This window comes from Lissotriton helveticus, chromosome 10 (genome assembly GCF_964261635.1).
Source record: "Lissotriton helveticus chromosome 10, aLisHel1.1, whole genome shotgun sequence".
Classification (NCBI taxonomy): domain Eukaryota; kingdom Metazoa; phylum Chordata; class Amphibia; order Caudata; family Salamandridae; genus Lissotriton; species Lissotriton helveticus.
In genome coordinates, this window is record NC_136071.1 from 590,954,176 (window position 1) to 590,973,255 (window position 19,080).

The 19,080-nt window shown below is 47.3% G+C and overlaps 33 non-coding genes across 33 annotated transcripts; all 33 read left to right on the forward strand.

Moving 5' to 3' along the window:
- Window positions 1-181: 181 nt before the first annotated feature.
- On the forward strand, window positions 182-293 carry TRNAL-CAA (transfer RNA leucine (anticodon CAA)). The gene is made up of 2 exons: window positions 182-219; window positions 248-293. It is a non-coding gene; the product is annotated as a tRNA-Leu (tRNA).
- Window positions 294-1,233: 940 nt separating this feature from the next.
- Window positions 1,234-1,305, forward strand: TRNAP-CGG (transfer RNA proline (anticodon CGG)). The gene has a single exon. It is a non-coding gene; the product is annotated as a tRNA-Pro (tRNA).
- Window positions 1,306-1,689: 384 nt separating this feature from the next.
- Window positions 1,690-1,762, forward strand: TRNAV-UAC (transfer RNA valine (anticodon UAC)). The gene has a single exon. It is a non-coding gene; the product is annotated as a tRNA-Val (tRNA).
- A 434-nt stretch (window positions 1,763-2,196) lies between these two features.
- Window positions 2,197-2,268, forward strand: TRNAP-AGG (transfer RNA proline (anticodon AGG)). The gene has a single exon. It is a non-coding gene; the product is annotated as a tRNA-Pro (tRNA).
- Window positions 2,269-2,654: 386 nt separating this feature from the next.
- Window positions 2,655-2,727, forward strand: TRNAV-AAC (transfer RNA valine (anticodon AAC)). The gene has a single exon. It is a non-coding gene; the product is annotated as a tRNA-Val (tRNA).
- Window positions 2,728-3,022: 295 nt separating this feature from the next.
- Window positions 3,023-3,134, forward strand: TRNAL-CAA (transfer RNA leucine (anticodon CAA)). Its single transcript has 2 exons — window positions 3,023-3,060; window positions 3,089-3,134. It is a non-coding gene; the product is annotated as a tRNA-Leu (tRNA).
- A 940-nt stretch (window positions 3,135-4,074) lies between these two features.
- TRNAP-CGG (transfer RNA proline (anticodon CGG)) lies at window positions 4,075-4,146 on the forward strand. Its single transcript has one exon. It is a non-coding gene; the product is annotated as a tRNA-Pro (tRNA).
- Window positions 4,147-4,530: 384 nt separating this feature from the next.
- TRNAV-UAC (transfer RNA valine (anticodon UAC)) lies at window positions 4,531-4,603 on the forward strand. Its single transcript has one exon. It is a non-coding gene; the product is annotated as a tRNA-Val (tRNA).
- Window positions 4,604-5,037: 434 nt separating this feature from the next.
- Window positions 5,038-5,109, forward strand: TRNAP-AGG (transfer RNA proline (anticodon AGG)). The gene has a single exon. It is a non-coding gene; the product is annotated as a tRNA-Pro (tRNA).
- Window positions 5,110-5,495: 386 nt separating this feature from the next.
- Window positions 5,496-5,568, forward strand: TRNAV-AAC (transfer RNA valine (anticodon AAC)). Its single transcript has one exon. It is a non-coding gene; the product is annotated as a tRNA-Val (tRNA).
- Window positions 5,569-5,863: 295 nt separating this feature from the next.
- Window positions 5,864-5,975, forward strand: TRNAL-CAA (transfer RNA leucine (anticodon CAA)). Its single transcript has 2 exons — window positions 5,864-5,901; window positions 5,930-5,975. It is a non-coding gene; the product is annotated as a tRNA-Leu (tRNA).
- Window positions 5,976-6,905: 930 nt separating this feature from the next.
- TRNAP-CGG (transfer RNA proline (anticodon CGG)) lies at window positions 6,906-6,977 on the forward strand. The gene has a single exon. It is a non-coding gene; the product is annotated as a tRNA-Pro (tRNA).
- Window positions 6,978-7,361: 384 nt separating this feature from the next.
- On the forward strand, window positions 7,362-7,434 carry TRNAV-UAC (transfer RNA valine (anticodon UAC)). The gene has a single exon. It is a non-coding gene; the product is annotated as a tRNA-Val (tRNA).
- A 434-nt stretch (window positions 7,435-7,868) lies between these two features.
- On the forward strand, window positions 7,869-7,940 carry TRNAP-AGG (transfer RNA proline (anticodon AGG)). Its single transcript has one exon. It is a non-coding gene; the product is annotated as a tRNA-Pro (tRNA).
- A 386-nt stretch (window positions 7,941-8,326) lies between these two features.
- TRNAV-AAC (transfer RNA valine (anticodon AAC)) lies at window positions 8,327-8,399 on the forward strand. Its single transcript has one exon. It is a non-coding gene; the product is annotated as a tRNA-Val (tRNA).
- A 295-nt stretch (window positions 8,400-8,694) lies between these two features.
- Window positions 8,695-8,806, forward strand: TRNAL-CAA (transfer RNA leucine (anticodon CAA)). The gene is made up of 2 exons: window positions 8,695-8,732; window positions 8,761-8,806. It is a non-coding gene; the product is annotated as a tRNA-Leu (tRNA).
- A 940-nt stretch (window positions 8,807-9,746) lies between these two features.
- TRNAP-CGG (transfer RNA proline (anticodon CGG)) lies at window positions 9,747-9,818 on the forward strand. Its single transcript has one exon. It is a non-coding gene; the product is annotated as a tRNA-Pro (tRNA).
- A 384-nt stretch (window positions 9,819-10,202) lies between these two features.
- TRNAV-UAC (transfer RNA valine (anticodon UAC)) lies at window positions 10,203-10,275 on the forward strand. Its single transcript has one exon. It is a non-coding gene; the product is annotated as a tRNA-Val (tRNA).
- A 434-nt stretch (window positions 10,276-10,709) lies between these two features.
- TRNAP-AGG (transfer RNA proline (anticodon AGG)) lies at window positions 10,710-10,781 on the forward strand. Its single transcript has one exon. It is a non-coding gene; the product is annotated as a tRNA-Pro (tRNA).
- Window positions 10,782-11,167: 386 nt separating this feature from the next.
- On the forward strand, window positions 11,168-11,240 carry TRNAV-AAC (transfer RNA valine (anticodon AAC)). The gene has a single exon. It is a non-coding gene; the product is annotated as a tRNA-Val (tRNA).
- A 295-nt stretch (window positions 11,241-11,535) lies between these two features.
- Window positions 11,536-11,647, forward strand: TRNAL-CAA (transfer RNA leucine (anticodon CAA)). The gene is made up of 2 exons: window positions 11,536-11,573; window positions 11,602-11,647. It is a non-coding gene; the product is annotated as a tRNA-Leu (tRNA).
- Window positions 11,648-12,587: 940 nt separating this feature from the next.
- TRNAP-CGG (transfer RNA proline (anticodon CGG)) lies at window positions 12,588-12,659 on the forward strand. The gene has a single exon. It is a non-coding gene; the product is annotated as a tRNA-Pro (tRNA).
- A 384-nt stretch (window positions 12,660-13,043) lies between these two features.
- TRNAV-UAC (transfer RNA valine (anticodon UAC)) lies at window positions 13,044-13,116 on the forward strand. The gene has a single exon. It is a non-coding gene; the product is annotated as a tRNA-Val (tRNA).
- Window positions 13,117-13,550: 434 nt separating this feature from the next.
- TRNAP-AGG (transfer RNA proline (anticodon AGG)) lies at window positions 13,551-13,622 on the forward strand. The gene has a single exon. It is a non-coding gene; the product is annotated as a tRNA-Pro (tRNA).
- A 385-nt stretch (window positions 13,623-14,007) lies between these two features.
- TRNAV-AAC (transfer RNA valine (anticodon AAC)) lies at window positions 14,008-14,080 on the forward strand. Its single transcript has one exon. It is a non-coding gene; the product is annotated as a tRNA-Val (tRNA).
- Window positions 14,081-14,375: 295 nt separating this feature from the next.
- Window positions 14,376-14,487, forward strand: TRNAL-CAA (transfer RNA leucine (anticodon CAA)). The gene is made up of 2 exons: window positions 14,376-14,413; window positions 14,442-14,487. It is a non-coding gene; the product is annotated as a tRNA-Leu (tRNA).
- Window positions 14,488-15,427: 940 nt separating this feature from the next.
- Window positions 15,428-15,499, forward strand: TRNAP-CGG (transfer RNA proline (anticodon CGG)). The gene has a single exon. It is a non-coding gene; the product is annotated as a tRNA-Pro (tRNA).
- A 384-nt stretch (window positions 15,500-15,883) lies between these two features.
- TRNAV-UAC (transfer RNA valine (anticodon UAC)) lies at window positions 15,884-15,956 on the forward strand. The gene has a single exon. It is a non-coding gene; the product is annotated as a tRNA-Val (tRNA).
- Window positions 15,957-16,390: 434 nt separating this feature from the next.
- Window positions 16,391-16,462, forward strand: TRNAP-AGG (transfer RNA proline (anticodon AGG)). The gene has a single exon. It is a non-coding gene; the product is annotated as a tRNA-Pro (tRNA).
- A 386-nt stretch (window positions 16,463-16,848) lies between these two features.
- On the forward strand, window positions 16,849-16,921 carry TRNAV-AAC (transfer RNA valine (anticodon AAC)). Its single transcript has one exon. It is a non-coding gene; the product is annotated as a tRNA-Val (tRNA).
- Window positions 16,922-17,216: 295 nt separating this feature from the next.
- Window positions 17,217-17,328, forward strand: TRNAL-CAA (transfer RNA leucine (anticodon CAA)). The gene is made up of 2 exons: window positions 17,217-17,254; window positions 17,283-17,328. It is a non-coding gene; the product is annotated as a tRNA-Leu (tRNA).
- Window positions 17,329-18,268: 940 nt separating this feature from the next.
- TRNAP-CGG (transfer RNA proline (anticodon CGG)) lies at window positions 18,269-18,340 on the forward strand. The gene has a single exon. It is a non-coding gene; the product is annotated as a tRNA-Pro (tRNA).
- A 384-nt stretch (window positions 18,341-18,724) lies between these two features.
- Window positions 18,725-18,797, forward strand: TRNAV-UAC (transfer RNA valine (anticodon UAC)). The gene has a single exon. It is a non-coding gene; the product is annotated as a tRNA-Val (tRNA).
- Window positions 18,798-19,080: the final 283 nt, after the last annotated feature.

Sequence of the window (19,080 nt, forward strand, 5' to 3'; positions counted from 1 at the left end):
CAAGACGAAACAAAGTTATCTGCATCCATCATCTGGGGGTCGTTCTTGTGCCTATTTTTATTTTGTTTAGCTATGTTGTATTGTTGGGGCCTTTACACCTGTGACATTGCTGTGAAGGTTGTAAGTGGAAACATTGGCAGGTGCAGATAGAAGAGTTAGACCTAAGCCCCCTTCATGAGCTGTCAGGATGGCCGAGTGGTCTAAGGCGCCAGACTCAAGAGAGCTTGATCTTCAGTGTAGCTGAGCCTTCTGGTCTCCTCATGGAGGCGTGGGTTCAAATCCCACTTCTGACAGGTCCCTTTTACACCCGTAAATCTTCCTGTTTTTTGCAGTGCGTTCCCGGCAAACACCACAATCTTTGCAGGAACCTGTAGCATGTGAAGAGAAATCCACCAACAATCAGGCTGGGCCCTCAATCACAATTCCATGGATTTCTGGAAATGACACCTCAGGCACACCTTCCATTAAATTTGCACTCCATCACAGTAACTGCCATGCTGGGTTTCTAACTAAGCAGTTGATCCCATCATTTGTTGTGAGGCTCTCCTGCCACCTTTTGGGCAGAGAAGGCACTGTCCCTGCAAAAACACAGGCAGACATGTTCAACAGGGCTTCCTGGTTATGTGGGAGGAGCAGAATGCCATTGGTCCCCCCTTGCAAATTCTAATTTACATAAGGAAGACAGAGAGGTAGCTGGGAGTAGGCACTGCACACGGGCATTGCACTCTCTCCTATGATTTGCAGCCAATTCTAGATTGAGGCAGGAGGAAAGGAGGTGACTCGCCCAACAATGGCTATACTGAGAAGTCAGCCACTCTGGGTCTCCCAGGTGAGTGTTTCAGGCCTGTGAGCCACTCATATAAATCCTGCCTGATCGAGCCTGATCGAGCGCTGAGCGAGCGCGTTTGAATCCAAATATCAAACCCCTCTTTCTCAGGCGCAGGAAATGGTGGGCCCTTCATTGCTTCTGGTGTGGAAGTCTATGGGGCAAGGGTCCAGGACTTGCAGAGGAGAACAATTGCCAGAAAGTGCTTGCTGTTCTCATCTGTGCCTTTTTTCTGCTCACTGGCTGATAGGAGATTGGCTGCCCCCTTTCTTGCTAGAGTGAAAAAACAACAACTTGAGAGAAAACATGACGTTGTGAGGCTCACTTAGAGGGAGACTAGCCAAATAGCCCTGCTTTTTTTCTGAAAGACGCTTCAGAAATTGTTCAAAATGTCTCCTGGCCACTCAGGCTCGTTGGTCTAGGGGTATGATTCTCGCTTCGGGTGCGAGAGGTCCCGGGTTCAAATCCCGGACGAGCCCATGACGTGGACATTTTCAGGATGCTTGTAATATAGGAGCATTTCTTCTTTTCAATGCTATAAGACGCTGTGTATGTCGAGAAAGTTCCTTACCCTGCACGCTATTTTCCACTTGTGGCGGGATAAAGGAGTGCAGGACTTCTTTGCAACTGCTTTTCTGGGCCAGACCAGCATGGTAGGAACATTACATGCATAGTGTTTTTCTAGTGTAATTTCAGGATATGGTTTCAAAATCGCCTCTGGGAATAAAAGTGGTCCTCATTCCTGTCTTCCAAAGAAATAGAGACCGGGTAAGGAGAGCCCAACTTTGAGCTTCAAGGACATTGGCCCTTAGTCTGTGCATTCCAGCCCAATACATGCCAACAAGATTCCTGAGTTAGTGTCTGTTTCTGTAGTGTAGTGGTTATCACGTTCGTCTTACACGCGAAAGGTCCCTGGTTCGAGACCGGGCAGAAACAGCGGTTTGCTGTTTTTAACAGTGTTTGCCTTTACTGGCTGACTTTATAGGAAAGCTGAGATAATAGAGGCTGTCTATCCCTCACCAACCTGACGTAGTGTGCTACAGGGATCTCAGTGACAGCTCGAAAAGAGAAGTGACGATAGCTTGCGCCATTCGCTTGCTCGCCCTTTGCTCTGAAGGGTGGGCCTACTTCATGAAAGCAAGGAATGAGAGCAGAAATGCTTTTCTTGTCCTCACCGCAAGCAGACACTTAGAGAAAACAAACTGTCTGAAGGACAGAGGCTTTTTAATTTCTTGTTTGATGACGGCCATGGAAAAGACAGCAATCATATTGCAGAAGAGAGCAACATGTGCAGTTGCTTGCTTTGGGTGAAGCATTCACCGACTAGCTGCCACTAACCGCTGGAGCCATGTCAGAGGTGACTCTTGCGTGGCTCGTTGGTCTAGGGGTATGATTCTCGCTTAGGGTGCGAGAGGTCCCGGGTTCAAATCCCGGACGAGCCCTTTTTAGAGCTAAACATACAAATCGTACTAAAAATGCACTATGCCTGACTATTTCTAGTAATACTCGGTTGATTTTTTGCTTAACATATTCCTAACCTCAGTAGAAAAATGGATCACCGTGCTTTTTCTGCCTACCTGCTTAGTCTCAGTGTGTCCCAGGTGATGCTTTCCCAAGCTGTACTCGCAGACATTTAGGCATCAGATATATGTCTGTCGATGCCTGCACAAGTAAATTTTGAATACGTCTAATTGCAAGCATGTTGGATGATATCTTTGAGGTTTTCACACTTGTTCTGCACATTCTGAGCCGCTGCTGATACAGCAGAATAGAAGTAGGGTGAAGCCTTGAGAGGAACTTTGCTTTAACAGTAGCGAGCAGCAAGGTCGTTTCTGTAGTGTAGTGGTCATCACGTTCGCCTAACACGCGAAAGGTCCCCGGTTCGAGACCGGGCAGAAACACTGAGCGTTGGCTGCTTTTATGTGCACACTCTAAAACCTTATTATCTGAATGCAAGTTTAAGAAGAGGTGGTCTTTGAACACAGTGAGCCGTGGGAAACTTTCTTTACCTTTGCAAGACGAAACAAAGTTATCTGCATCCATCATCTGGGGGTCGTTCTTGTGCCTATTTTTATTTTGTTTAAGCTATGTTGTATTGTTGGGGCCTTTACACCTGTGACATTGCTGTGAAGGTTGTAAGTGGAAACATTGGCAGGTGCAGATAGAAGAGTTAGACCTAAGCCCCCCTCATGAGCCGTCAGGATGGCCGAGTGGTCTAAGGCGCCAGACTCAAGAGAGCTTGATCTTCAGTGTAGCTGAGCCTTCTGGTCTCCTCATGGAGGCGTGGGTTCAAATCCCACTTCTGACAGGTCCCTTTTACACCCGTAAATCTTCCTGTTTTTTGCAGTGCGTTCCCGGCAAACACCACAATCTTTGCAGGAACCTGTAGCATGTGAAGAGAAATCCACCAACAATCAGGCTGGGCCCTCAATCACAATTCCATGGATTTCTGGAAATGACACCTCAGGCACACCTTCCATTAAATTTGCACTCCATCACAGTAACTGCCATGCTGGGTTTCTAACTAAGCAGTTGATCCCATCATTTGTTGTGAGGCTCTCCTGCCACCTTTTGGGCAGAGAAGGCACTGTCCCTGCAAAAACACAGGCAGACATGTTCAACAGGGCTTCCTGGTTATGTGGGAGGAGCAGAATGCCATTGGTCCCCCCTTGCAAATTCTAATTTACATAAGGAAGACAGAGAGGTAGCTGGGAGTAGGCACTGCACACGGGCATTGCACTCTCTCCTATGATTTGCAGCCAATTCTAGATTGAGGCAGGAGGAAAGGAGGTGACTCGCCCAACAATGGCTATACTGAGAAGTCAGCCACTCTGGGTCTCCCAGGTGAGTGTTTCAGGCCTGTGAGCCACTCATATAAATCTCGCCTGATCGAGCCTGATCGAGCGCTGAGCGAGCGCGTTTGAATCCAAATATCAAACCCCTCTTTCTCAGGCGCAGGAAATGGTGGGCCCTTCATTGCTTCTGGTGTGGAAGTCTATGGGGCAAGGGTCCAGGACTTGCAGAGGAGAACAATTGCCAGAAAGTGCTTGCTGTTCTCATCTGTGCCTTTTTTCTGCTCACTGGCTGATAGGAGATTGGCTGCCCCCTTTCTTGCTAGAGTGAAAAAACAACAACTTGAGAGAAAACATGACGTTGTGAGGCTCACTTAGAGGGAGACTAGCCAAATAGCCCTGCTTTTTTTCTGAAAGACGCTTCAGAAATTGTTCAAAATGTCTCCTGGCCACTCAGGCTCGTTGGTCTAGGGGTATGATTCTCGCTTCGGGTGCGAGAGGTCCCGGGTTCAAATCCCGGACGAGCCCATGACGTGGACATTTTCAGGATGCTTGTAATATAGGAGCATTTCTTCTTTTCAATGCTATAAGACGCTGTGTATGTCGAGAAAGTTCCTTACCCTGCACGCTATTTTCCACTTGTGGCGGGATAAAGGAGTGCAGGACTTCTTTGCAACTGCTTTTCTGGGCCAGACCAGCATGGTAGGAACATTACATGCATAGTGTTTTTCTAGTGTAATTTCAGGATATGGTTTCAAAATCGCCTCTGGGAATAAAAGTGGTCCTCATTCCTGTCTTCCAAAGAAATAGAGACCGGGTAAGGAGAGCCCAACTTTGAGCTTCAAGGACATTGGCCCTTAGTCTGTGCATTCCAGCCCAATACATGCCAACAAGATTCCTGAGTTAGTGTCTGTTTCTGTAGTGTAGTGGTTATCACGTTCGCCTTACACGCGAAAGGTCCCTGGTTCGAGACCGGGCAGAAACAGTGGTTTGCTGTTTTTAACAGTGTTTGCCTTTACTGGCTGACTTTATAGGAAAGCTGAGATAATAGAGGCTGTCTATCCCTCACCAACCTGACGTAGTGTGCTACAGGGATCTCAGTGACAGCTCGAAAAGAGAAGTGACGATAGCTTGCGCCATTCGCTTGCTCGCCCTTTGCTCTGAAGGGTGGGCCTACTTCATGAAAGCAAGGAATGAGAGCAGAAATGCTTTTCTTGTCCTCACCGCAAGCAGACACTTAGAGAAAACAAACTGTCTGAAGGACAGAGGCTTTTTAATTTCTTGTTTGATGACGGCCATGGAAAAGACAGCAATCATATTGCAGAAGAGAGCAACATGTGCAGTTGCTTGCTTTGGGTGAAGCATTCACCGACTAGCTGCCACTAACCGCTGGAGCCATGTCAGAGGTGACTCTTGCGTGGCTCGTTGGTCTAGGGGTATGATTCTCGCTTAGGGTGCAAGAGGTCCCGGGTTCAAATCCCGGACGAGCCCTTTTTAGAGCTAAACATACAAATCGTACTAAAAATGCACTATGCCTGACTATTTCTAGTAATACTCGGTTGATTTTTTGCTTAACATATTCCTAACCTCAGTAGAAAAATGGATCACCGTGCTTTTTCTGCCTACCTGCTTAGTCTCAGTGTGTCCCAGGTGATGCTTTCCCAAGCTGTACTCGCAGACATTTAGGCATCAGATATTTGTCTGTCGATGCCTGCACAAGTAAATTTTGAATACGTCTAATTGCAAGCATGTTGGATGATATCTTTGAGGTTTTCACACTTGTTCTGCACATTCTGAGCCGCTGCTGATACAGCAGAATAGAAGTAGGGTGAAGCCTTGAGAGGAACTTTGCTTTAACAGTAGCAAGCAGCAAGGTCGTTTCTGTAGTGTAGTGGTCATCACGTTCGCCTAACACGCGAAAGGTCCCCGGTTCGAGACCGGGCAGAAACACTGAGCGTTGGCTGCTTTTATGTGCACACTCTAAAACCTTATTATCTGAATGCAAGTTTAAGAAGAGGTGGTCTTTGAACACAGTGAGCCGTGGGAAACTTTCTTTACCTTTGCAAGACGAAACAAAGTTATCTGCATCCATCATCTGGGGGTCGTTCTTGTGCCTATTTTTATTTTGTTTAAGCTATGTTGTATTGTTGGGGCCTTTACACCTGTGACATTGCTGTGAAGGTTGTAAGTGGAAACATTGGCAGGTGCAGATAGAAGAGTTAGACCTAAGCCCCCCTCATGAGCCGTCAGGATGGCCGAGTGGTCTAAGGCGCCAGACTCAAGAGAGCTTGATCTTCAGTGTAGCTGAGCCTTCTGGTCTCCTCATGGAGGCGTGGGTTCAAATCCCACTTCTGACAGGTCCCTTTTACACCCGTAAATCTTCCTGTTTTTTGCAGTGCGTTCCCGGCAAACATCACAATCTTTGCAGGAACCTGTAGCATGTGAAGAGAAATCCACCAACAATCAGGCTGGGCCCTCAATCACAATTCCATGGATTTCTGGAAATGACACCTCAGGCACACCTTCCATTAAATTTGCACTCCATCACAGTAACTGCCATGCTGGGTTTCTAACTAAGCAGTTGATCCCATCATTTGTTGTGAGGCTCTCCTGCCACCTTTTGGGCAGAGAAGGCACTGTCCCTGCAAAAACACAGGCAGACATGTTCAACAGGGCTTCCTGGTTATGTGGGAGGAGCAGAATGCCATTGGTCCCCCCTTGCAAATTCTAATTTACATAAGGAAGACAGAGAGGTAGCTGGGAGTAGGCACTGCACACGGGCATTGCACTCTCTCCTATGATTTGCAGCCAATTCTAGATTGAGGCAGGAGGAAAGGAGGTGACTCGCCCAACAATGGCTATACTGAGAAGTCAGCCACTCTGGGTCTCCCAGGTGAGTGTTTCAGGCCTGTGAGCCACTCATATAAATCTCGCCTGATCGAGCGCTGAGCGAGCGCGTTTGAATCCAAATATCAAACCCCTCTTTCTCAGGCGCAGGAAATGGTGGGCCCTTCATTGCTTCTGGTGTGGAAGTCTATGGGGCAAGGGTCCAGGACTTGCAGAGGAGAACAATTGCCAGAAAGTGCTTGCTGTTCTCATCTGTGCCTTTTTTCTGCTCACTGGCTGATAGGAGATTGGCTGCCCCCTTTCTTGCTAGAGTGAAAAAACAACAACTTGAGAGAAAACATGACGTTGTGAGGCTCACTTAGAGGGAGACTAGCCAAATAGCCCTGCTTTTTTTCTGAAAGACGCTTCAGAAATTGTTCAAAATGTCTCCTGGCCACTCAGGCTCGTTGGTCTAGGGGTATGATTCTCGCTTCGGGTGCGAGAGGTCCCGGGTTCAAATCCCGGACGAGCCCATGACGTGGACATTTTCAGGATGCTTGTAATATAGGAGCATTTCTTCTTTTCAATGCTATAAGACGCTGTGTATGTCGAGAAAGTTCCTTACCCTGCACGCTATTTTCCACTTGTGGCGGGATAAAGGAGTGCAGGACTTCTTTGCAACTGCTTTTCTGGGCCAGACCAGCATGGTAGGAACATTACATGCATAGTGTTTTTCTAGTGTAATTTCAGGATATGGTTTCAAAATCGCCTCTGGGAATAAAAGTGGTCCTCATTCCTGTCTTCCAAAGAAATAGAGACCGGGTAAGGAGAGCCCAACTTTGAGCTTCAAGGACATTGGCCCTTAGTCTGTGCATTCCAGCCCAATACATGCCAACAAGATTCCTGAGTTAGTGTCTGTTTCTGTAGTGTAGTGGTTATCACGTTCGCCTTACACGCGAAAGGTCCCTGGTTCGAGACCGGGCAGAAACAGTGGTTTGCTGTTTTTAACAGTGTTTGCCTTTACTGGCTGACTTTATAGGAAAGCTGAGATAATAGAGGCTGTCTATCCCTCACCAACCTGACGTAGTGTGCTACAGGGATCTCAGTGACAGCTCGAAAAGAGAAGTGACGATAGCTTGCGCCATTCGCTTGCTCGCCCTTTGCTCTGAAGGGTGGGCCTACTTCATGAAAGCAAGGAATGAGAGCAGAAATGCTTTTCTTGTCCTCACCGCAAGCAGACACTTAGAGAAAACAAACTGTCTGAAGGACAGAGGCTTTTTAATTTCTTGTTTGATGACGGCCATGGAAAAGACAGCAATCATATTGCAGAAGAGAGCAACATGTGCAGTTGCTTGCTTTGGGTGAAGCATTCACCGACTAGCTGCCACTAACCGCTGGAGCCATGTCAGAGGTGACTCTTGCGTGGCTCGTTGGTCTAGGGGTATGATTCTCGCTTAGGGTGCAAGAGGTCCCGGGTTCAAATCCCGGACGAGCCCTTTTTAGAGCTAAACATACAAATCGTACTAAAAATGCACTATGCCTGACTATTTCTAGTAATACTCGGTTGATTTTTTGCTTAACATATTCCTAACCTCAGTAGAAAAATGGATCACCGTGCTTTTTCTGCCTACCTGCTTAGTCTCAGTGTGTCCCAGGTGATGCTTTCCCAAGCTGTACTCGCAGACATTTAGGCATCAGATATTTGTCTGTCGATGCCTGCACAAGTAAATTTTGAATACGTCTAATTGCAAGCATGTTGGATGATATCTTTGAGGTTTTCACACTTGTTCTGCACATTCTGAGCCGCTGCTGATACAGCAGAATAGAAGTAGGGTGAAGCCTTGAGAGGAACTTTGCTTTAACAGTAGCAAGCAGCAAGGTCGTTTCTGTAGTGTAGTGGTCATCACGTTCGCCTAACACGCGAAAGGTCCCCGGTTCGAGACCGGGCAGAAACACTGAGCGTTGGCTGCTTTTATGTGCACACTCTAAAACCTTATTATCTGAATGCAAGTTTAAGAAGAGGTGGTCTTTGAACACAGTGAGCCGTGGGAAACTTTCTTTACCTTTGCAAGACGAAACAAAGTTATCTGCATCCATCATCTGGGGGTCGTTCTTGTGCCTATTTTTATTTTGTTTAAGCTATGTTGTATTGTTGGGGCCTTTACACCTGTGACATTGCTGTGAAGGTTGTAAGTGGAAACATTGGCAGGTGCAGATAGAAGAGTTAGACCTAAGCCCCCCTCATGAGCCGTCAGGATGGCCGAGTGGTCTAAGGCGCCAGACTCAAGAGAGCTTGATCTTCAGTGTAGCTGAGCCTTCTGGTCTCCTCATGGAGGCGTGGGTTCAAATCCCACTTCTGACAGGTCCCTTTTACACCCGTAAATCTTCCTGTTTTTTGCAGTGCGTTCCCGGCAAACATCACAATCTTTGCAGGAACCTGTAGCATGTGAAGAGAAATCCACCAACAATCAGGCTGGGCCCTCAATCACAATTCCATGGATTTCTGGAAATGACACCTCAGGCACACCTTCCATTAAATTTGCACTCCATCACAGTAACTGCCATGCTGGGTTTCTAACTAAGCAGTTGATCCCATCATTTGTTGTGAGGCTCTCCTGCCACCTTTTGGGCAGAGAAGGCACTGTCCCTGCAAAAACACAGGCAGACATGTTCAACAGGGCTTCCTGGTTATGTGGGAGGAGCAGAATGCCATTGGTCCCCCCTTGCAAATTCTAATTTACATAAGGAAGACAGAGAGGTAGCTGGGAGTAGGCACTGCACACGGGCATTGCACTCTCTCCTATGATTTGCAGCCAATTCTAGATTGAGGCAGGAGGAAAGGAGGTGACTCGCCCAACAATGGCTATACTGAGAAGTCAGCCACTCTGGGTCTCCCAGGTGAGTGTTTCAGGCCTGTGAGCCACTCATATAAATCTCGCCTGATCGAGCCTGATCGAGCGCTGAGCGAGCGCGTTTGAATCCAAATATCAAACCCCTCTTTCTCAGGCGCAGGAAATGGTGGGCCCTTCATTGCTTCTGGTGTGGAAGTCTATGGGGCAAGGGTCCAGGACTTGCAGAGGAGAACAATTGCCAGAAAGTGCTTGCTGTTCTCATCTGTGCCTTTTTTCTGCTCACTGGCTGATAGGAGATTGGCTGCCCCCTTTCTTGCTAGAGTGAAAAAACAACAACTTGAGAGAAAACATGACGTTGTGAGGCTCACTTAGAGGGAGACTAGCCAAATAGCCCTGCTTTTTTTCTGAAAGACGCTTCAGAAATTGTTCAAAATGTCTCCTGGCCACTCAGGCTCGTTGGTCTAGGGGTATGATTCTCGCTTCGGGTGCGAGAGGTCCCGGGTTCAAATCCCGGACGAGCCCATGACGTGGACATTTTCAGGATGCTTGTAATATAGGAGCATTTCTTCTTTTCAATGCTATAAGACGCTGTGTATGTCGAGAAAGTTCCTTACCCTGCACGCTATTTTCCACTTGTGGCGGGATAAAGGAGTGCAGGACTTCTTTGCAACTGCTTTTCTGGGCCAGACCAGCATGGTAGGAACATTACATGCATAGTGTTTTTCTAGTGTAATTTCATAATATGGTTTCAAAATCGCCTCTGGGAATAAAAGTGGTCCTCATTCCTGTCTTCCAAAGAAATAGAGACCGGGTAAGGAGAGCCCAACTTTGAGCTTCAAGGACATTGGCCCTTAGTCTGTGCATTCCAGCCCAATACATGCCAACAAGATTCCTGAGTTAGTGTCTGTTTCTGTAGTGTAGTGGTTATCACGTTCGCCTTACACGCGAAAGGTCCCTGGTTCGAGACCGGGCAGAAACAGCGGTTTGCTGTTTTTAACAGTGTTTGCCTTTACTGGCTGACTTTATAGGAAAGCTGAGATAATAGAGGCTGTCTATCCCTCACCAACCTGACGTAGTGTGCTACAGGGATCTCAGTGACAGCTCGAAAAGAGAAGTGACGATAGCTTGCGCCATTCGCTTGCTCGCCCTTTGCTCTGAAGGGTGGGCCTACTTCATGAAAGCAAGGAATGAGAGCAGAAATGCTTTTCTTGTCCTCACTGCAAGCAGACACTTAGAGAAAACAAACTGTCTGAAGGACAGAGGCTTTTTAATTTCTTGTTTGATGACGGCCATGGAAAAGACAGCAATCATATTGCAGAAGAGAGCAACATGTGCAGTTGCTTGCTTTGGGTGAAGCATTCACCGACTAGCTGCCACTAACCGCTGGAGCCATGTCAGAGGTGACTCTTGCGTGGCTCGTTGGTCTAGGGGTATGATTCTCGCTTAGGGTGCGAGAGGTCCCGGGTTCAAATCCCGGACGAACCCTTTTTAGAGCTAAACATACAAATCGTACTAAAAATGCACTATGCCTGACTATTTCTAGTAATACTCGGTTGATTTTTTGCTTAACATATTCCTAACCTCAGTAGAAAAATGGATCACCGTGCTTTTTCTGCCTACCTGCTTAGTCTCAGTGTGTCCCAGGTGATGCTTTCCCAAGCTGTACTCGCAGACATTTAGGCATCAGATATTTGTCTGTCGATGCCTGCACAAGTAAATTTTGAATACGTCTAATTGCAAGCATGTTGGATGATATCTTTGAGGTTTTCACACTTGTTCTGCACATTCTGAGCCGCTGCTGATACAGCAGAATAGAAGTAGGGTGAAGCCTTGAGAGGAACTTTGCTTTAACAGTAGCAAGCAGCAAGGTCGTTTCTGTAGTGTAGTGGTCATCACATTCGCCTAACACGCGAAAGGTCCCCGGTTCGAGACCGGGCAGAAACACTGAGCGTTGGCTGCTTTTATGTGCACACTCTAAAACCTTATTATCTGAATGCAAGTTTAAGAAGAGGTGGTCTTTGAACACAGTGAGCCGTGGGAAACTTTCTTTACCTTTGCAAGACGAAACAAAGTTATCTGCATCCATCATCTGGGGGTCGTTCTTGTGCCTATTTTTATTTTGTTTAAGCTATGTTGTATTGTTGGGGCCTTTACACCTGTGACATTGCTGTGAAGGTTGTAAGTGGAAACATTGGCAGGTGCAGATAGAAGAGTTAGACCTAAGCCCCCCTCATGAGCCGTCAGGATGGCCGAGTGGTCTAAGGCGCCAGACTCAAGAGAGCTTGATCTTCAGTGTAGCTGAGCCTTCTGGTCTCCTCATGGAGGCGTGGGTTCAAATCCCACTTCTGACAGGTCCCTTTTACACCCGTAAATCTTCCTGTTTTTTGCAGTGCGTTCCCGGCAAACACCACAATCTTTGCAGGAACCTGTAGCATGTGAAGAGAAATCCACCAACAATCAGGCTGGGCCCTCAATCACAATTCCATGGATTTCTGGAAATGACACCTCAGGCACACCTTCCATTAAATTTGCACTCCATCACAGTAACTGCCATGCTGGGTTTCTAACTAAGCAGTTGATCCCATCATTTGTTGTGAGGCTCTCCTGCCACCTTTTGGGCAGAGAAGGCACTGTCCCTGCAAAAACACAGGCAGACATGTTCAACAGGGCTTCCTGGTTATGTGGGAGGAGCAGAATGCCATTGGTCCCCCCTTGCAAATTCTAATTTACATAAGGAAGACAGAGAGGTAGCTGGGAGTAGGCACTGCACACGGGCATTGCACTCTCTCCTATGATTTGCAGCCAATTCTAGATTGAGGCAGGAGGAAAGGAGGTGACTCGCCCAACAATGGCTATACTGAGAAGTCAGCCACTCTGGGTCTCCCAGGTGAGTGTTTCAGGCCTGTGAGCCACTCATATAAATCTCGCCTGATCAAGCCTGATCGAGCGCTGAGCGAGCGCGTTTGAATCCAAATATCAAACCCCTCTTTCTCAGGCGCAGGAAATGGTGGGCCCTTCATTGCTTCTGGTGTGGAAGTCTATGGGGCAAGGGTCCAGGACTTGCAGAGGAGAACAATTGCCAGAAAGTGCTTGCTGTTCTCATCTGTGCCTTTTTTCTGCTCACTGGCTGATAGGAGATTGGCTGCCCCCTTTCTTGCTAGAGTGAAAAAACAACAACTTGAGAGAAAACATGACGTTGTGAGGCTCACTTAGAGGGAGACTAGCCAAATAGCCCTGCTTTTTTTCTGAAAGACGCTTCAGAAATTGTTCAAAATGTCTCCTGGCCACTCAGGCTCGTTGGTCTAGGGGTATGATTCTCGCTTCGGGTGCGAGAGGTCCCGGGTTCAAATCCCGGACGAGCCCATGACGTGGACATTTTCAGGATGCTTGTAATATAGGAGCATTTCTTCTTTTCAATGCTATAAGACGCTGTGTATGTCGAGAAAGTTCCTTACCCTGCACGCTATTTTCCACTTGTGGCGGGATAAAGGAGTGCAGGACTTCTTTGCAACTGCTTTTCTGGGCCAGACCAGCATGGTAGGAACATTACATGCATAGTGTTTTTCTAGTGTAATTTCAGGATATGGTTTCAAAATCGCCTCTGGGAATAAAAGTGGTCCTCATTCCTGTCTTCCAAAGAAATAGAGACCGGGTAAGGAGAGCCCAACTTTGAGCTTCAAGGACATTGGCCCTTAGTCTGTGCATTCCAGCCCAATACATGCCAACAAGATTCCTGAGTTAGTGTCTGTTTCTGTAGTGTAGTGGTTATCACGTTCGCCTTACACGCGAAAGGTCCCTGGTTCGAGACCGGGCAGAAACAGCGGTTTGCTGTTTTTAACAGTGTTTGCCTTTACTGGCTGACTTTATAGGAAAGCTGAGATAATAGAGGCTGTCTATCCCTCACCAACCTGACGTAGTGTGCTCCAGGGATCTCAGTGACAGCTCGAAAAGAGAAGTGACGATAGCTTGCGCCATTCGCTTGCTCGCCCTTTGCTCTGAAGGGTGGGCCTACTTCATGAAAGCAAGGAATGAGAGCAGAAATGCTTTTCTTGTCCTCACCGCAAGCAGACACTTAGAGAAAACAAACTGTCTGAAGGACAGAGGCTTTTTAATTTCTTGTTTGATGACGGCCATGGAAAAGACAGCAATCATATTGCAGAAGAGAGCAACATGTGCAGTTGCTTGCTTTGGGTGAAGCATTCACCGACTAGCTGCCACTAACCCCTGGAGCCATGTCAGAGGTGACTCTTGCGTGGCTCGTTGGTCTAGGGGTATGATTCTCGCTTAGGGTGCGAGAGGTCCCGGGTTCAAATCCCGGACGAACCCTTTTTAGAGCTAAACATACAAATCGTACTAAAAATGCACTATGCCTGACTATTTCTAGTAATACTCGGTGCATTGTTGCGCAACATATTCCTAACCTCAGAAGAAAAATGGATCACCGTGCTTTTTCTGCCTACCTGCTTAGTCTCAGTGTGTCCCAGGTGATGCTTTCCCAAGCTGTACTCACAGACATTTAGGCATCAGATATTTGTCTGTCGATGCCTGCACAAGTACATTTTGAATACGTCTAATTGCAAGCATGTTGGATGATATCTCTGAGGTTTTCACACTTGTTCTGCACATTCTGAGCCGCTGCTGATACAGCAGAATAGAAGTAGGGTGAAGCCTTGAGAGGAACTTTGCTTTAACAGTAGCAAGCAGCAAGGTCGTTTCTGTAGTGTAGTGGTCATCACGTTCGCCTAACACGCGAAAGGTCCCCGGTTTGAGACCGGGCAGAAGCACTGAGCGTTGGCTGCTTTTATGTGCACACTCTAAAACCTTATTATCTGAATGCAAGTTTAAGAAGAGGTGGTCTTTGAACACAGTGAGCCGTGGGAAACTTTCTTTACCTTTGCAAGACGAAACAAAGTTATCTGCATCCGTCATCTGGGGGTCGTTCTTGTGCCTATTTTTATTTTGTTTAAGCTATGTTGTATTGTTGGGGCCTTTACACCTGTGACATTGCTGTGAAGGTTGTAAGTGGAAACATTGGCAGGTGCAGATAGAAGAGTTAGACCTAAGCCCCCCTCATGAGCCGTCAGGATGGCCGAGTGGTCTAAGGCGCCAGACTCAAGAGAGCTTGATCTTCAGTGTAGCTGAGCCTTCTGGTCTCCTCATGGAGGCGTGGGTTCAAATCCCACTTCTGACAGGTCCCTTTTACACCCGTAAATCTTCCTGTTTTTTGCAGTGCGTTCCCGGCAAACACCACAATCTTTGCAGGAACCTGTAGCATGTGAAGAGAAATCCACCAACAATCAGGCTGGGCCCTCAATCACAATTCCATGGATTTCTGGAAATGACACCTCAGGCACACCTTCCATTAAATTTGCACTCCATCACAGTAACTGCCATGCTGGGTTTCTAACTAAGCAGTTGATCCCATCATTTGTTGTGAGGCTCTCCTGCCACCTTTTGGGCAGAGAAGGCACTGTCCCTGCAAAAACACAGGCAGACATGTTCAACAGGGCTTCCTGGTTATGTGGGAGGAGCAGAATGCCATTGGTCCCCCCTTGCAAATTCTAATTTACATAAGGAAGACAGAGAGGTAGCTGGGAGTAGGCACTGCACACGGGCATTGCACTCTCTCCTATGATTTGCAGCCAATTCTAGATTGAGGCAGGGGGAAAGGAGGTGACTCGCCCAACAATGGCTATACTGAGAAGTCAGCCACTCTGGGTCTCCCAGGTGAGTGTTTCAGGCCTGTGAGCCACTCATATAAATCTCGCCTGATCTCGCCTGATCGAGCGCTGAGCGAGCGCGTTTGAATCCAAATATCAAACCCCTCTTTCTCAGGCGCAGGAAATGGTGGGCCCTTCATTGCTTCTGGTGTGGAAGTCTATGGGGCAAGGGTCCAGGACTTGCAGAGGAGAACAATTGCCAGAAAGTGCTTGCTGTTCTCATCTGTGCCTTTTTTCTGCTCACTGGCTGATAGGAGATTGGCTGCCCCCTTTCTTGCTAGAGTGAAAAAACAACAACTTGAGAGAAAACATGACGTTGTGAGGCTCACTTAGAGGGAGACTAGCCAAATAGCCCTGCTTTTTTTCTGAAAGACGCTTCAGAAATTGTTCAAAATGTCTCCTGGCCACTCAGGCTCGTTGGTCTAGGGGTATGATTCTCGCTTCGGGTGCGAGAGGTCCCGGGTTCAAATCCCGGACGAGCCCATGCTGTGGACATTTTCAGGATGCTTGTAATATAGGAGCATTTCTTCTTTTCAATGCTATAAGACGCTGTGTATGTCGAGAAAGTTCCTTACCCTGCACGCTATTTTCCACTTGTGGCGGGATAAAGGAGTGCAGGACTTCTTTGCAACTGCTTTTCTGGGCCAGACCAGCATGGTAGGAACATTACATGCATAGTGTTTTTCTAGTGTAATTTCAGGATATGGTTTCAAAATCGCCTCTTGGAATAAAAGTGGTCCTCATTCCTGTCTTCCAAAGAAATAGAGACCGGGTAAGGAGAGCCCAACTTTGAGCTTCAAGGACATTGGCCCTTAGTCTGTGCATTCCTGCCCAATACATGCCAACAAGATTCCTGAGTTAGTGTCTGTTTCTGTAGTGTAGTGGTTATCACGTTCGCCTTACACGCGAAAGGTCCCTGGTTCGAGACCGGGCAGAAACAGCGGTTTGCTGTTTTTAACAGTGTTTGCCTTTACTGGCTGACTTTATAGGAAAGCTGAGATAATAGAGGCTGTCTATCCCTCACCAACCTGACGTAGTGTGCTCCAGGGATCTCAGTGACAGCTCGAAAAGAGAAGTGACGATAGCTTGCGCCATTCGCTTGCTCGCCCTTTGCTCTGAAGGGTGGGCCTACTTCATGAAAGCAAGGAATGAGAGCAGAAATGCTTTTCTTGTCCTCACCGCAAGCAGACACTTAGAGAAAACAAACTGTCTGAAGGACAGAGGCTTTTTAATTTCTTGTTTGATGACGGCCATGGAAAAGACAGCAATCATATTGCAGAAGAGAGCAACATGTGCAGTTGCTTGCTTTGGGTGAAGCATTCACCGACTAGCTGCCACTAACCGCTGGAGCCATGTCAGAGGTGACTCTTGCGTGGCTCGTTGGTCTAGGGGTATGATTCTCGCTTAGGGTGCGAGAGGTCCCGGGTTCAAATCCCGGACGAGCCCTTTTTAGAGCTAAACATACAAATCGTACTAAAAATGCACTATGCCTGACTATTTCTAGTAATACTCGGTTGATTTTTTGCTTAACATATTCCTAACCTCAGTAGAAAAATGGATCACCGTGCTTTTTCTGCCTACCTGCTTAGTCTCAGTGTGTCCCAGGTGATGCTTTCCCAAGCTGTACTCGCAGACATTTAGGCATCAGATATTTGTCTGTCGATGCCTGCACAAGTAAATTTTGAATACGTCTAATTGCAAGCATGTTGGATGATATCTTTGAGGTTTTCACACTTGTTCTGCACATTCTGAGCCGCTGCTGATACAGCAGAATAGAAGTAGGGTGAAGCCTTGAGAGGAACTTTGCTTTAACAGTAGCAAGCAGCAAGGTCGTTTCTGTAGTGTAGTGGTCATCACGTTCGCCTAACACGCGAAAGGTCCCCGGTTCGAGACCGGGCAGAAACACTGAGCGTTGGCTGCTTTTATGTGCACACTCTAAAACCTTATTATCTGAATGCAAGTTTAAGAAGAGGTGGTCTTTGAACACAGTGAGCCGTGGGAAACTTTCTTTACCTTTGCAAGACGAAACAAAGTTATCTGCATCCATCATCTGGGGGTCGTTCTTGTGCCTATTTTTATTTTGTTTAAGCTATGTTGTATTGTTGGGGCCTTTACACCTGTGACATTGCTGTGAAGGTTGTAAGTGGAAACATTGGCAGGTGCAGATAGAAGAGTTAGACCTAAGCCCCCCTCATGAGCCGTCAGGATGGCCGAGTGGTCTAAGGCGCCAGACTCAAGAGAGCTTGATCTTCAGTGTAGCTGAGCCTTCTGGTCTCCTCATGGAGGCGTGGGTTCAAATCCCACTTCTGACAGGTCCCTTTTACACCCGTAAATCTTCCTGTTTTTTGCAGTGCGTTCCCGGCAAACATCACAATCTTTGCAGGAACCTGTAGCATGTGAAGAGAAATCCACCAACAATCAGGCTGGGCCCTCAATCACAATTCCATGGATTTCTGGAAATGACACCTCAGGCACACCTTCCATTAAATTTGCACTCCATCACAGTAACTGCCATGCTGGGTTTCTAACTAAGCAGTTGATCCCATCATTTGTTGTGAGGCTCTCCTGCCACCTTTTGGGCAGAGAAGGCACTGTCCCTGCAAAAACACAGGCAGACATGTTCAACAGGGCTTCCTGGTTATGTGGGAGGAGCAGAATGCCATTGGTCCCCCCTTGCAAATTCTAATTTACATAAGGAAGACAGAGAGGTAGCTGGGAGTAGGCACTGCACACGGGCATTGCACTCTCTCCTATGATTTGCAGCCAATTCTAGATTGAGGCAGGAGGAAAGGAGGTGACTCGCCCAACAATGGCTATACTGAGAAGTCAGCCACTCTGGGTCTCCCAGGTGAGTGTTTCAGGCCTGTGAGCCACTCATATAAATCTCGCCTGATCGAGCCTGATCGAGCGCTGAGCGAGCGCGTTTGAATCCAAATATCAAACCCCTCTTTCTCAGGCGCAGGAAATGGTGGGCCCTTCATTGCTTCTGGTGTGGAAGTCTATGGGGCAAGGGTCCAGGACTTGCAGAGGAGAACAATTGCCAGAAAGTGCTTGCTGTTCTCATCTGTGCCTTTTTTCTGCTCACTGGCTGATAGGAGATTGGCTGCCCCCTTTCTTGCTAGAGTGAAAAAACAACAACTTGAGAGAAAACATGACGTTGTGAGGCTCACTTAGAGGGAGACTAGCCAAATAGCCCTGCTTTTTTTCTGAAAGACGCTTCAGAAATTGTTCAAAATGTCTCCTGGCCACTCAGGCTCGTTGGTCTAGGGGTATGATTCTCGCTTCGGGTGCGAGAGGTCCCGGGTTCAAATCCCGGACGAGCCCATGACGTGGACATTTTCAGGATGCTTGTAATATAGGAGCATTTCTTCTTTTCAATGCTATAAGACGCTGTGTATGTCGAGAAAGTTCCTTACCCTGCACGCTATTTTCCACTTGTGGCGGGATAAAGGAGTGCAGGACTTCTTTGCAACTGCTTTTCTGGGCCAGACCAGCATGGTAGGAACATTACATGCATAGTGTTTTTCTAGTGTAATTTCATAATATGGTTTCAAAATCGCCTCTGGGAATAAAAGTGGTCCTCATTCCTGTCTTCCAAAGAAATAGAGACCGGGTAAGGAGAGCCCAACTTTGAGCTTCAAGGACATTGGCCCTTAGTCTGTGCATTTCAGCCCAATACATGCCAACAAGATTCCTGAGTTAGTGTCTGTTTCTGTAGTGTAGTGGTTATCACGTTCGCCTTACACGCGAAAGGTCCCTGGTTCGAGACCGGGCAGAAACAGCGGTTTGCTGTTTTTAACAGTGTTTGCCTTTACTGGCTGACTTTATAGGAAAGCTGAGATAATAGAGGCTGTCTATCCCTCACCAACCTGACGTAGTGTGCTACAGGGATCTCAGTGACAGCTCGAAAAGAGAAGTGACGATAGCTTGCGCCATTCGCTTGCTCGCCCTTTGCTCTGAAGGGTGGGCCTACTTCATGAAAGCAAGGAATGAGAGCAGAAATGCTTTTCTTGTCCTCACCGCAAGCAGACACTTAGAGAAAACAAACTGTCTGAAGGACAGAG